This window comes from Brienomyrus brachyistius, unplaced genomic scaffold (genome assembly GCF_023856365.1).
Source record: "Brienomyrus brachyistius isolate T26 unplaced genomic scaffold, BBRACH_0.4 scaffold58, whole genome shotgun sequence".
NCBI lineage: Eukaryota > Metazoa > Chordata > Actinopteri > Osteoglossiformes > Mormyridae > Brienomyrus > Brienomyrus brachyistius.
Genome location: NW_026042333.1, coordinates 177,502 through 192,128, shown reverse-complemented (window position 1 = coordinate 192,128; position 14,627 = coordinate 177,502). Strand labels below are relative to the sequence as shown.

At 43.3% G+C, this 14,627-nt stretch overlaps 1 pseudogene; it reads right to left on the bottom strand.

Annotated features, from left to right (window-relative positions):
- The window catches only part of LOC125724888 (protein NLRC3-like), a 62,806-nt pseudogene that overhangs the window by 10,368 nt on the left and 37,811 nt on the right, over nt 1-14,627 (bottom strand).

Below are 14,627 nucleotides of genomic sequence, written 5' to 3'. Positions count from 1 at the left end.
AGTTCATGAATATATAATACTGCGGTAATTCTCATATCAGGGTTACAGTGCAGTTGTTGTTATATATCCTAATTTATGCATACAAGTAGTTACATCTTAACGACTACGGTCAAATCACGCGCGCTTAACGTAACATTACGATATCAAATGGCAAATAATACTCTAAGCGATCGCGTATAGAAAATGGCTCAAGATTCACTGTCATATCTACGAAGTGCAGGATACACTAAAATAAAATTAAGTTCTTGTTTTCCCATAATGCAAAAAAACAACTGATACACTATCTGAGAGGCAAGGTCCTAAGCAATTTCCAGACAAAATTTAGTCAATTGTACCATTTTCTAGTGATTCCACTTTGAAAACTATGGTTCTACGTGAATTTGCTTATGTGAGCCGAATTTGACAGGACACATCTCAGAATTTTCCCATAGTGTATGAACAAGCCTTATACCCTCTAAAAGGCAAGGTCCCAAGCTATTACCAATACACAATTTGCTTGACATTCACTGAACCATTTTCAAGAAAATGTACTTTGAAATCTGTGTTTGTTTATTTATTTTAGTTTTTAAGCTAAGTTTAACAGGCCTTAACTCCCAGAATTTTCCCATAATGCATCAACAAATATTTTTGTGGTTAAAATTATACATGCAGTTGTTATTATTAGATTCTCCTTTTTAAAACCTTCAAAATGATGTATGGTTTGTTGGAATCGGACAAAGAATGACCGAGTTACATCCGTTAGAAGTTGTTTACATCAACAGGGCTTTATAAAATCGAGTTCTATTGGTTCAGAGTGATGTAATTGGAAATTCTATGCAAATTTTTTTTAAAGTAGGCGATCCTCGCTTCACGGTGATACCAAACAATCGGTGGGGGGATTCCCAGTCATGCTGCGAGTGAGTGGAGAAAAACACAGATTTTCTAAGAAAATTTAAGATAAAGGACTAATTTCTGAAGACAAAGCCCGTACAAAACATTCAAATTATGATGGTTCAAGGTATTTATTTGCTACTTTGATTATTGGGATCGATAGATGATGACTTAATGGACTCATTTTTGAGAAAATCTCAATTTCGACGAAAATTTACTTTGACATTTTTGACTCTAGCTCATAATTAGCCTGTGCGCATTCGGACTCATTTTGCCAGCACGGGTCACAAATTTATTGGTACACTGGGCGGAGCCTAGTGGGCAATGACGTCATTGGTGGGAAAACACTTCAGGGTAACAATTTATTTTACGAGTCATTTAAAAACCCAAATCTAAAACATCAGCAATTCATCACATGCAAATGTTTCACATAAATTAATAAATGTCTTAAGAATTTGTAAATAATTTCTTCATCATTGACTACAGGATTAGTAATCATTTAGGAATGATGTGTTTATGATCATTTACCCTTTAAATCATTTATAAATGTTTAAGGTTTTTACAAATGATTAGTGAACCCTTAACTACATCCTTATAAATATCTTATTAACAATATGCGAATGATCTGTTCATCATTAACTACAGCCTTCTAAATGTCTAAATGTGGTGGTATAAATCTTTAGTTAATATTTAACACTTCCCTCCCCTTTCAACAGACCTCACTATAGTCTGTTTCTTAGACACTTTGATCTCATGTAGCAGCTGACCGATAGCACCTTCAGGGCCTGTGTAAATGGTTTTCGTCGTAGAGATGGCGATGTTTATTCTATTCCTGGGGGGGCTCCAACAATGGAGACAGTGGTGACTCAGTCTGATTATAGTGCTGCATGATGAGCCCATAGGCAGAATATTTGTTTCCTCCTGGGGGGGCAAACAAAAAACATCTACCTTATGTGTCAAGGCACGTACTGATACACACACAACCTGCCATTTTCTCTGCATATATGCAGTGTTTCATTGTACTGATGCACACACAACCTGCCATTTTCTCTGCATATATGCAGTGTTTCATTGTACTGATGCACACACAACCTGCCATTTTCTCTGCCTATATGCAGTGTTTCATTGTACTGATGCACAGACAACCTGCCATTTTCTCTGCCTATATGCAGTGTTTCATTGTACTGATGCACAGACAACCTGCCATTTTCTCTGCCTATATGCAGTGTTTCATTGTACTGATGCACACACAACCAGCCATTTTCTCTGCCTATATGCAGTGTTTCATTGTACTGATGCACACACAACCTGCCATTTTCTCTGCCTATATGCAGTGATTAATTTGTGCTGGACCTCAGCTCTGGGCTCGGAGTCGTCTGCGCTCCACCACCTCAAACGCGACACCCAATAGAATTAAACTTAAGATGCCTTTGAGTTAAACTTTGGAACAAATGCAAATTGAACTAAAGAAATGTATATTTATAAAAATGTTTGTGTTGTATGATGTTTTTGACATTCATCCAAATGTATGTTTCACTTACCTGACTTCTATCTAACAGGTGACAGGGCTGTCCGGGGTTTGCGTGTGAGTGCGTGCTCTGCACTGATGCATGAATGCTGTGATACCATCTAAGCACAGAGGACTAAAAACAGGTAAATCCTGTAAGTTAAGATTCTTTAAGTGACCATAAATTTCACCACAGTTCTTGGAAATTAAACAGAAAGCTGTTCAGTCCAGGCTAAAGAGGTTCATCTTAAGCCTTGACTTAAAAGCAGAGATTATGTCTGAGTTCCGAACACTAATAGGAAGTTTATTCCATAGCTGTGGTGCTTTATGAGCAAATGCTCTTCCCCCAAAGGTAACATTCTTTATTCTGGGTATGGATAGAAGACCTGCATCTTGTGATCTAAGCGTACGATTCGGAATGTAGTTGCAAATGAGGTCACTCACATACTGCGGTGCAAGACCATTTACAGCTTTATAGGTGATTTGTAGTCAACAAGAAATCTAACTGGCAGCCAGTGTAGTGAAGATAAAATTGTGGTAATATGATCACATTTTTTAGTTTTGGTGAGGACTCTGTCTGCTGCATTCTGGACTAGCTGGAGTTTATTTAATGACCTATTTGGACAACCGGAGAATAAGACATTACAGTAATCGAGCCTGGAGGTAATGCTTGAGATTTTGAGGAACAATAATTTGAATGATTTAAATTTAAATCCCGACTTCTGCATTATTGGTAGTGTTTTTTCATAAATTGCTGCAACGCCTCCCCTTTTACCATGGAGTCGGGGTCTGTGCTCATAACTATACCCCGGAGGTGTCGCCTCATTTAAGGGTAAGTACTCATTAGGTTTTACCCATGTCTCTGTTACACAGAGGATGTTTAGGATGTGGTCAGAAATGATTTCATTTAGAATAAGTGCCTTAGTCGTTAGTGGTCTAATATTTAGTAATCCTATTTTTAGCTTAGTGGTGCAGGTGGTCTGCATCAGCTGCTCTAACTTAATACAAATTAAATTTGAAAGGGATGCTTTTTGTGGTCTACGTGAACTATTTTTAGTTCGGGGCACAGACACAATGTCAGTATGGTGGCACCTGGGTGACGACTCATGGCAACTCGCAGGTGGCCGGTTTAGGGTTCCTGCCTGTGGCCAGGCCTTAGCTCCGGTTTGTCAAAGGCCGCCTAAACCTGCACCTGCATAAAGGCTTAAAATGTAAGACAGGAGGATCTGATCCAGGTCTGGCAGGTTCAGGAACCTGACCCGAGGAGGTCAGGACATTAAATACCCTGCTGGTCATTGCAATGTAACAGTAAATGGCAAAGTTCAGTTCATAAACAGTATACCCTACTGTAAGATAAATTTCATAGTATTAATCAATATAAAAGTGTCATGGTATTTTAGTGACCTCTAGTGGTTAATATTGCACTGCAGATATATGAGAGGGATTTCTTGGAAAGTGAGTACAAGATATTTATGTTCATTTACAATTTAATGTGTGGAAATCTGATTTAGGGGCGGCATGGTGGTGCAGTGGTTAGCACTGTTGCCTCACACCTCTGGGATCCAGGTTCGAGTCTCCGCCTGGGTCACATGTGTGCGGAGTTTGCATGTTCTCCCCATGTCGTCGTGGGGTTTCCTCCGGGTACTCCGGTTTCCCCCCACAGTCCAAAAACATGCTGAGGCTAATTGGAGTTGCTAAATTGCCCATAGGAGTGCATGTGTGAGTGAATGGTGTGTGAGTGTGCCCTGCGATGGGCTGGCCTCCCATCCTGGGTTGTTCCCTGCCTCGTGTCCATTGCTTCTGGGACAGGCTCCGGACCCCCAGCGACCCAGTAGGATAAGCAGTTTGGAAAATGGATGGATGGATGGATGGATGGAAATCTGTTTCACCATCATCATACCATATAAACAGGGAAAATGTGAATGACTAACATTTCAATTTATTAGCCACAGTTATGACTGTTTCTCTTCTGAAAAATCAGGAGGAAAATGTCGAGTTAATGAGCATTTCAGATAACGGCCAGAATGACGTGATTATATTTCATACCTGAAACTTCTCAGTGACCTTCTCACAACATCAACTCCCTGCTGTAAAACCAATATGATTCCTTTTGTCTGTTGCTGATGCTACTAAATGGAAATATACTCCAGTGAAAAAAACAACTCTGTTGTAGGTACTTAAAAGCCTCGTGAACACAGATGGGGATCATGTGGGTTTGTCCATTCAATCAGATGTTGCATAATTTCACACTTAACAGAAACCCTGACACATGATTTCACTTCTCTGTTTTATAGATGGTAACTCCTGTGTTAATGCTGAGACCATATTACTGCACTGATGATGGCAGAGTTGGTGATGATGGTAGAGATGACTGAAGTTATGACGGCAGTGATGATGATGGAGGTGATGTAGACAGGTGATGTAGGTGATGCTCATTGTGCTGATGAAGCAGATAATGGTCATGACTGTGATCCTGTCTTTGCTGGTCTGTGTGCCTACAGAAATGGTTTTGGTCGTAATGATGGTGGTGTTTATTCTGCTTGCTGTCTAGCTGCCCCGGCAGTGAGGACGTTACTGTGGGGATCCCTGAGGGGGATCCCAGCCCTGACTTCCCTCCTGGGGCTGCTGCTGTCTGCTCTGCACTAGGGGCCTCATCTTATCTGCTCCCTGTTGGCTGTCTGCCCCCCAGGACCTGTTCTCATCCTGCACGTGTTGCATGTTGAGCCATGTAGATATTCAGCCCTTCCCTTCATCAGAAGGTCTCATTTTTACACCACATCTGAGGTGAATTACACAAGTTATTAGTTTGATTACCTGAAATATTACATATTACAAACAAGTTGTCAGTGACTAAATTGCTGCTTATCTGTTAGCAGTCGGTGTAGAAGCGCAAAAACACCTTTAAACTAGCAAGATAATTACATTGAAAATTATATTCTAAAGAACATTCATGTCACACATTCTTTGACTAAGAACTCCAGTAATGAAGAACGTGAATCTGGGAGCATTTTGTTTGATCGTTTCCAAACCCATAATCTAGTAATCAAATTGACAGAGACACTGAGGCAAACTCAGAATATAGACATAGAACACTGAGCCAAGCCATGGTTAAGATTGAGGCAGATACTAACCCATGCTGGAATCATCATAGCTTAGTGACTAATCTAGTGTAGGGTTACAGTGTGTACTCGATTATATCATATATTGGATTGTATTTAAGCATCATTCATACTCAAGCGAAAAGACAATTATAAATACAGGTTATGAAAAGGTTTGTGTGTCAGGAAATGTACAGAAGCAGCCTAATGCAGGTTTACAGGGACCTAACGTGTGGCATAGAATACAAAGACATGGACAGAGAAAGGCAATGGCACAACCCCTCAATATGATCTATTCATCTACTCTGTGTTTTCCTCACAGTTTTCAAAGTAATTGTCAGCAAAGTCCAGCATCTGCTTCATGGCCTTGAGGAGCAGGATGTCACAGGTGTCATTCAACTCCCCGTCGTCATGGTAATTCTTCACAGGAATCACATTTACTGGTGGGATGCCCAGACACTCGCTTGCTCTGTAGATCTGCAGAGAGACACATACATTCATGTATTTTTTCAGCTGCTGTATCGCAAGACTAGTATCAAACAGGGTTATAAAAAGTCACAACTGAAATAGTATTAATCTGTCTTTTGCAGAATGGGAATGTACAGAACAAACGAGTCTGTCGAATTTTTTTCAACATGTAATTCGAACAAAATCTTGGACCTCGAGCATTCTTGTAAAAACCTGTATGGGTCGAGAACCTTTCAACTTTATCCATTTGGACCTCAAAAGGGTCTATGGTGTTTAACTCATGCGCATAAAACTGGTCGCCTGCAGAAAACCCATCCACACCTCATGCTCGCGCTGCACAACATTTGCTCGCTCAGCTTTAAATTATTACTCTCATAATATGAGGTACGCAGGTATGCGCTCACGAGCAGCAAACCTATGCTGTCTACGCACTTGCGGGCAGCAAACCTATGCTGTCTACGCGCTTGCGGGCAGCAAACCTATGCCGTCTACGCGCTCACGAGCAGCAAACCTATGCCGTCTACGCGCTCGCTGCAGCCTCTTATGAAGGCCATCAGAACCAAAACGTCTTAAACTTTTCGCCTAGAGGCAGCATTATTTTACAGTTACAGACATAAAAAATGCACCCCTAGAGATGGGAGTAATGAGCATGTTAATATTTCACAGCTGCAGACATATTTTTACCTCTAAAGACAGACATATAACTCCACATACCGGCGGTATTTTGCAGCGTGTCTTGATGTCAGCAAACGTATCCTTCAAAATAAAAGCACCATTGACTTCTAACCACAGACACCATGACAAAATCAAATTCTTCACCGTTTGGTTATTATTATGTGTGGCTTCTCTTATGTGCAATGAAATAGACCAGGGTGACAAATAAGTATTATATACAATATTGTCACGGAAATAAATCACTACTTATGTTTAATCAATTAGCCTATGATCACAATTTAAAATACAATTGCGGGGAGCCATTTTCCTTTGCGTCCCAATGATTTTAATTTTACAGATCATAAATAAAAATATGTTTGTTGATAGTGATGTATTTGTGATTTTTTTTCTACAGATCAGCTGCAGCATACAAAGATGTCAGGGTGAGAAAATACTTTTTTAAATAGCTTCGTGTTTCTTCTCAATTGTTCTGCGTTCCCTCGCAATACTTATAATAGTAATAATTTTATTAAATACATATATAAACATAATCTTAAAGTCACATGGTGTACATTGTCCCCCATAGTTTAATGCTAAAAGCACAGTTTACAGGACGTGTCTATTATTTAGGTTTATCCATCCTGCCATGTTGCAGCAAATAACAAGCGGGAAAGTGCAATGGGATCACAAATCTCTTGCGAGGGAACGCAGAACTATGTAAGAAATATTTTCCCACCCTGAGCTCTCAGGGGCGCCGTAGTGGTCAAACTGTAATAAAATCCGCAAATAAACATTTGAGAAGCCACAAACGTAACGATCTACAAATAGGCAGGACGGGATCCACAAATGTAACGATCTACAAATAGGCAGGATGTGATCCACAAATGTAACGATCTACAAATAGGCAGGACGTGATCCACAAATGTAACGATCTACAAATAGGCAGGACGGGATCCACAAATGTAACGATCTACAAATAGGCAGGACGGGATCCACAAATGTAACGATCTACAAATAGGCAGGACGTGATTCACGAAAGTACAAAACACGTTTCATGTGTACAAATCGCTCCGTATTTTTCTGGACATGATTTTACGCAACACAAGCTTAATATATATATATATACTTGTGTATTATGGTACATATTTGTGGATTGTCTTATGTAGGTTACAAATAATAGTCCCATAAAAACTTCCATATAAGTGCCACATCCCATGTGGTGGCGTGTAAATTATTTAAAGCAAACTGTCATCCAAATAATGAATAAATGCCACCATACACAGTGCATTTCGTGCCACCATGAAATAAACAATATGGCGTAACATAAAATGACAGACGTTTTTGTTTCGCCATTCGATATATATCGTCATATCGCACAGCCCTATATATAACAACAAAATGCATTTTGGTTATGTATTTTCTGTGTACCCTAAATGTATATTTGTATGTATGTATGTGAAAGGAATATAACTGCAAAGTCTCTCACCATCGTTTCAACAAAATAAGGCCATAAATTGCCATTTATTTCATTTAAAGCATTATTATTGCTTTTGTATGTGTGGATTTTCACGTCTGCGTCGGTTTTTTTATTGATTGTTGATTGATTTTCATCATTAGTTAGCTAGTTTGATAGGTTTATATAGATAATCACCTGGGGCCTGCAATGGAGTAAATTCATTAACATTATTTCTTATGGGGACGTCTGACTTGGCACTTGACCAAATCCGAACTCGACCAGCCTACAGGAACGAATTAAGTTCATTGTTGGGGAAAGCGCCCGGCGTTTCCACCCCAACTCCACATTTACGAGACACACACTTTATAGTTTTTACTTGCAAGAGTACCCACACTCTCTGCAATGCAAACTACAGCAGAATGTGTTACAAAGGGTGGTTCCCCTTGACTCCTTTATTTATAGTCAGTGGGAGGCGCAAGAGTCATGCAGAACAGGGAGGTGAGAGAAAGTTCTGGTTTTGCTAAGGTGGGAATGCTATTATTAATATAATCTAAAGTATGAGGCTAGGGGAAAACAAAATAATGTATATACATATTTACATTCATTGCTGATCATACAGGAGTGATAACAAAATGATTAATAACAGTTTCTTCAACCTAACATTCATGCTCCAAGGTACCAATGTACAACTAAAGTTCTAAAGCTCCTGAGGGCAATTAAATGTAAAAAAATAGTAGTACTTGCCTACGTAGTTGAATAGAATTTATTTCCGTCAGCATCACCTACATTAACAGCGCCATCAAATTCTTTTATAGTTCATTCACTATCACAAACTTCTTGTCAAACAGTTGTCATCAGTCACCGGATTATGTTAATTTGGTCAAAGTAGAATGTGGCATCTTGTACTGAATATGAATATTTATACAAATTACTTTAGCGTACATGTGCGACTGCGTGCGTCACCAGCGTTTCGGACCGGAAGCCCTATTTAGGGTAGTGTAAGAGAGGAACACTTCTCCCCAATGATGCAGGTTTGTGACTCGACTATACTGGGCACCAGGTATAAGAAACAGCTCACAACAGAAGTATAGCAATAAGCCTTTATTACCAGGATTCCACAATTCAGCGTCCCTGACCCAATAAGTAAATGGAGCACCCAGGCAACACAGCAACCCCCCACACGATGATCTCAGCACAGCAATCTCTAAAACACTTGGGAAAACACTTCACACTCAGCTAAAACACCCGGCTAAAGTTCACACGTGGACAATAAAAAGGCCTGGGCAGCTCACATCAACACAAGGGCCATGAAAACCAAAAATCACGTGTGGTTCCTCCTAAATAACACATAAATACACAAGGAAAAAGAATCAATTCATATCAAACAATATTATTTAAATTAACTAGTCGGGGGAAGACAGCCCAATCCCCCGAAAACAAGACCCACAACACAAACAATAATCCAACTCCTAGAAGGAACCACAAACCTTTCCTGTGGCGCCTGGAATCCACGCCGCTGCCACCAATCGCGGACCGGCGTCGTTAGCTTCCCAACTCGGCGCACCCCAGTAACTCGCCGTATGTCCCACAATGCAATAATTTCTCCCCAGCGCATGCGCTTCCGCATCTGGCAGCTGCAGCATGGACTCCAAGCACCACCGAGCATATGGGCCCCCCTTCTTACTCCTTCGCTGACAATTTATGTTGTTCCTACTTCCGCCTCACAGGTGTTTCCTATAACCCTTATCACCATCACAATCCCCGCCTACAGTAGCCTCCCTATCTATGATAACACATGCGTGAGAACGCCTCTACGCTAAAAGTATTATCTAGTTACTGTTGTTTCAGCTTTTGATCCATGTGGAACAAATGTGGGAAACGTGTTTCTCAGTAAGTCACAACAATAAAGGAATCTTTTCCTACAAGACAATGTATCAGTTCCTCACGTGACTGTACCTCATATTGGGCTGGTATTGTTGTTAGTAATTTTCTACTTTTGACTAAAAAGTATAAATGCTACCTGGTCAAAATTTTCCTTTCTACTAGATTTAAAAAGAACATTGACAGGAGCTTTCTGAAACAGCTGTGCATTTGATTTCATTCGTGGTCTTGTGCCCTCCCTCAGACAGTGAAGATATCAACCCCAAGGTGTTGCAGGTACTGGGTGATGACACAGTGCTGGTGAGTCCTGTAGTTGTCCTTGCCGTGTATGTAGGTGATGTGAAGATGTTCCCACAATGTTTGGTTGGGTTGTTATTCTGTTTTTTGATATGGGGGTTGGACTAGATGTAGTGTACTTGCTGTAGTGCTGTAACTGTAGGCCACAGTCAGACAGTAGAACTCAGCAGCGCGGGGCGGGGCCACACGGGTCAGGTCACAGCCATGTACCAGTAGTCAGGTTTGAGGGGCGGGGCCACACGGGTCAGGTCACAGCCATGTATCAGTGGTCAGCTTTGAGGGGCGGGGCCACACAGGTCAGGTCACAGTCATGTGTCAGTGGTCAGCTTTGAGGGGCGGGGCCACACGGGTCAGGTCACAGCCATGTATCAGTGGTCAGCTTTGAGGGGCGGGGCCACACAGGTCAGGTCACAGCCATGTATCAGTGGTCAGCTTTGAGGGGCGGGGCCACACAGGTCAGGTCACAGTCATGTGTCAGTGGTCAGCTTTGAGGGGCGGGGCCACACAGGTCAGGTCACAGCCATGTATCAGTGGTCAGCTTTGAGGGGTGGGGCCACACGGGTCAGGTCACAGCCATGTATCAGTGGTCAGCTTTGAGGGGCGGGGCCACACGAGTCAGGTCACAGCCATGTATCAGTGGTCAGCTTTGAGGGGCGGGGCCACACGACTCAGGTCACAGCCATGTATCAGTGGTCAGCTTTGAGGGGCGGGGCCACACGGGTCAGGTCACAGCCATGTACCAGTGGTCAGCTTTGAGGGGCGGGGCCACACGGGTCAGGTCACAGCCATGTATCAGTGGTCAGCTTTGAGGGGCGGGGCCACACGGGTCAGGTCACAGCCATGTACCAGTAGTCAGGTTTGAGGGGCGGGGCCACACGGGTCAGGTCACAGCCATGTATCAGTGGTCAGCTTTGAGGGGCGTGGCCACACGGGTCAGGTCACAGCCATGTATCAGTGGTCAGCTTTGAGGGGCGGGGCCACACGAGTCAGGTCACAGCCATGTATCAGTGGTCAGCTTTGAGGGGCGTGGCCACACGGGTCAGGTCACAGCCATGTATCAGTGGTCAGCTTTGAGGGGCGGGGCCACACAGGTCAGGTCACAGCCATGTATCAGTGGTCAGCTTTGAGGGGCGGGGCCACACGGGTCAGGTCACAGCCATGTACCAGTAGTCAGGTTTGAGGGGCGGGGCCACACGGGTCAGGTCACAGCCATGTATCAGTGGTCAGCTTTGAGGGGCGGGGCCACACGGGTCAGGTCACAGCCATGTATCAGTGGTCAGCTTTGAGGGGCGGGGCCACACAGGTCAGGTCACAGTCATGTGTCAGTGGTCAGCTTTGAGGGGCGGGGCCACACGGGTCAGGTCACAGCCATGTATCAGTGGTCAGCTTTGAGGGGCGGGGCCACACGGGTCAGGTCACAGTCATGTGTCAGTGGTCAGCTTTGAGGGGCGGGGCCACACAGGTTAGGTCACAGTCATGTGTCAGTGGTCAGCTTTGAGCGGCGGGGCCACACAGGTTAGGTAACAGTCATGTGTCAGTGGTCAGCTTTGAGGGGCGGGGCCACACGGGTCAAGTCACAGCCATGTATCAGTGGTCAGCTTTGAGGGGCGGGGCCACACGGGTCAGGTCACAGCCATGTATCAGTGGTCAGCTTTGAGGGGCGGGGCCACACGGGTCAGGTCACAGTCATGTGTCAGTGGTCAGCTTTGAGGGGCGGGGCCACACAGGTTAGGTCACAGTCATGTGTCAGTGGTCAGCTTTGAGCGGCGGGGCCACACAGGTTAGGTAACAGTCATGTGTCAGTGGTCAGCTTTGAGGGGCGGGGCCACACGGGTCAGGTCACAGCCATGTATCAGTGGTCAGCTTTGAGGGGTGGGGTGACAATGATGTGGCTGATGGGTTTGTCTCCATAGGCATCTCCGTCAGCTCCCTAAGCGATGGCATTTTTGTTCTGCATTTGCCCTATGAGGAGAAGAAGCAGAAGGTAAGAGTCGGCCTCAGACCTGATCATGTGACACATTCTGATCATGTGACCACGTAGTTATGTGTCTTCACTCCAGACCTGCTGTGTGTGGTGTTGATGTGCAAGTGTGTAGAAGTTCTGGGGTGTGGACACGAAGGCATGTAGACATGCAGGCCTGTAGACGTATAAAGATGCATATGTGTACAGATGAAGACACGTAGACGTGCATACGTGTAGATGTGCAGACTTGTAGATGTGCAGGCATGTATGGGCATGTTGATATGTAGAGATACAGGCATGTAGATACTAAGGCATGTGCATGTGCAGGCATGTAGACATGTATGTGTACAGCCATGTAGGTGTGAAGGTATGTAGACGTGCAGGCATGTAGATGTTCAGACATTCTTTGCATTCCAGGGTGATGTGGTCCTGCAGACTGAACATGTTATTGAGTCCGTGACCAAGCTGCCCATCAGCGCTGACAAGGTCCACAGTGTCAATGTCAGCCAGGACAGGTAAGTGAGTGCCAGATTGTCTGTGACCTCCTGGGACTGCATGTCTGCCCCCTAAATCTGCTTGTGTGTTGGTGCGCTGTGATTGGCTGATGTACTGTTTCCCTCCAGAGATGGTTACAGGTCATTAACTGGATTTGTTACTTTTCCAGTTTTCATTCCATCAATTTTCCAGACATGTTACTTTTTCCACATTAAGTTATTTTGTAGTAAAATGCGGGCTGACACAGTGCCCTCCTCCCCTGCCCCCCTTCCCCCCACCCCCAAGTATAAAGTTTGCAGTGGGCCGAGGAAAGGAAGCCGTCATTGATTTCAAACCCGGATCCAAGCTGGTGGTGGCCAAAGCCAAGAATGGACACCTGTCAGTGGTGAGTCCCAGTACTGACCTGGCTAAATGGAAACATGAAATGACATTTAGGCTCATTCAGCAATGCCTGATAATGAAGTGGGTTTAGAAAATAATTCACTTTTTTTTCATTTGATCACATTTCAGATGGCCCCACCTCTTAAATCCCGATGACAAGGTCCAGCAACTCATCACAGGAGCGAAGCAGCAGCCAAAAGCCATTTAGATGATTCTGATACAGCCAGAAAGTGATGAGCCTATCAAAGTCTGCTTCTTCCTGTTTTAGCTAATCCCGACAAAGCTCCTCCCATACCAGTGACTTCAGCATTTCAGAAATAAACATCCACAGTGTTTCTGTCTAATAGGGGATAATTTAAATACCTGTTTTATGAAATCTTCTTCTGGAAGATACCTAGGTGCATTTGGACTAGTTCTGTGATGAGCTTTGCTCCTAGGGGAACATGATGGAGAAATACAGTAGATGGATCACCTCTGGGTTTGGGCTGAGAGGGAAATCTTTGCAGTTCTCTGTAGTCTAGTATTCTATTACTTGGTGAATACATCACATGATGGATTTTTGTAAACAGAGGTGGTCGTCCCCTTGTGAGAGTGATGATGTACAGCGTGTACAAGCACCGATCCTTCTAATGCAGGTCCGGGTGCCATGTGTCAGACTTCAGCTCAGCGTGTAAATATGGACTCACACGTGTGACTTGCATTTGCACCTGCTTGTTGTGCGACTGTCCTTCTTCAGAGAAAAACATGTTTCAAGTCAAGCAGTAATTAAGAGAAAACGTCTTAATTGAGCCAGAGAAACCGGCAGTTACACTCATCAGTCCAGCATTGCTACTGCGCTTCCTGTTATCTGCATGGGTGAGCTTGTGTTACACTTTGCTTATAAGATGAATGAGTTAATATCTCAGTTATCTGGTATCTGCACAGAAATATACCTGTTTGCTAATCATCAATCAGCGAACCTTTCTGAAAGTGATTTAAGAAAGTGTATTGTGACGTCAGATAGTGTTAAATGATTGTACGTTTGCTGGTTTAAAGAGAAGACTTGGATACAGAAAGAGAGGGAGAGAGAGAGATAATTGCAAGAGTAAAAACAGTGGAAGACAGAAAGACAGAATGTTCCACTTGTCATGTTAGATTTAGCAAAGCCGAACACACACACGGCAGAAACTGCCCCTGTGTCAGTAACCCAGTAACCCGACCTTATCACTTACACAACTGTGTCAATGACGCTTTTTAAGACTTACATTTCTTTAGAAGTGTAATCCACCTTATGTCTAACCCACCAATCAGAGATATGCACGCATGCACCAATCAGAAAGCTGCACTTGTGCTTGCCTTCAGGTACACATACATCACATATGCAATCTAATGAACCACAGCCACTCCTATGCGTTAAACATGAGGCTTTATCCTTCTTCACTCTGATGTACCAAATTCAATACAGGAGAGACGTCATACTAATCTGTAGAAAATAATCTGAATAATCCATCAAATCAAGAGATTTAGGATGAATTATCTAAATAAAATGGTAACAGTGAAAGATTTTGCCTGACTTTC